Source organism: Pteropus vampyrus, unplaced genomic scaffold (assembly GCF_000151845.1).
Source record: "Pteropus vampyrus isolate Shadow unplaced genomic scaffold, Pvam_2.0 Scaffold1, whole genome shotgun sequence".
Classification (NCBI taxonomy): Eukaryota; Metazoa; Chordata; class Mammalia; order Chiroptera; family Pteropodidae; genus Pteropus; species Pteropus vampyrus.
Window position 1 is genome coordinate 33,084,934 of NW_011888782.1, and position 1,091 is coordinate 33,086,024.

Consider the following 1,091-nt stretch of genomic DNA (forward strand, 5'->3'; position numbering starts at 1 on the left):
CTCTTCAGGTATTCCTATGATTCGTATATTTTTATGCTTCATGTTGTCCCAGAAGTCTCTTAAACTATCTTCATTTTTTTAAATTCTTTTTTCTTTTTGTTGTTCTGATTGGGTGTATTCAGCTGCCTTCTAATTAGCTGATTCGATCTTCTGCTCCATCAGATCTACTGTTGAATCCTTCTAGCATATTCCTTATTTCTGTCTGGTTCTTTTTTATGGTTTCTATGTCCTTTTTAATGCTTACTATCTCTCTGTTGAGGTTCTTACTGTGCTCATCCATTCTCCTCATAAGTTTGTTGAGCATCCTTATAACCATTATTCTGAACTCTGTCTCTGGTAGGTTGCTTGCCTCCATTTCATTTAGCTTATTTCTGGAGTTTTCTCTTGTTATTTCATTTGTGGCATGTTTCTTTGTTTTCTCATTTTATTAGCCTCTCTGTGTTCATTTCTATATCTCAGGAATATTTGTTTCATCTCTCAGCCTTGGCCAGATGGCCTAATGTGGAAGGTGTCCTGTGTGGCCCAGTGGCGTACTCTCCCTGATCCCTTATGCTGGGACTTGACCTTTGTGTGGGTTTTGTGTCATCTTCTGTTGTTGCCAAGCCTTTATTGTTGTTAGTAGATCAGTGGATGGGATTAATAGTCAGGTTGACTAATTGTGGGAATTGGCTGCACCTTCAAGATAAAAGTTGTTGTGTGGGGGCTGACCCCACTGAGTGGGATTTGCCCTAGCAGGCTTGTGTACTTGTTTCAACCACCCTATGTGTGTATTACTACTGGAGCTAGTCAGGAGTTGCTCCATTGTGGTCTGGTGCCAGCCTTTAGATGTGTTGATTTTGTGGCCTCTTGGGAGAGTCTCCCCCATAGGCCAAGGTCAGCCACTGCTTTTGATTGCTCAGGGCTACCTGGTGAGAACTACAAAGCGGTCCGCTGATGGTTGTTGCCTATGCTGGATCTACAGGTAAGTGGAAGAGACAATGCTGTAGGCAGCTCTCAGTTATCCCCCATCCCCTATGGCCTATCAGATGCCTGTAAGTCTCTGAAACTGGATGAGACTCTGAGTGATGTGCATGTTGGGTGGTGCAGGGACT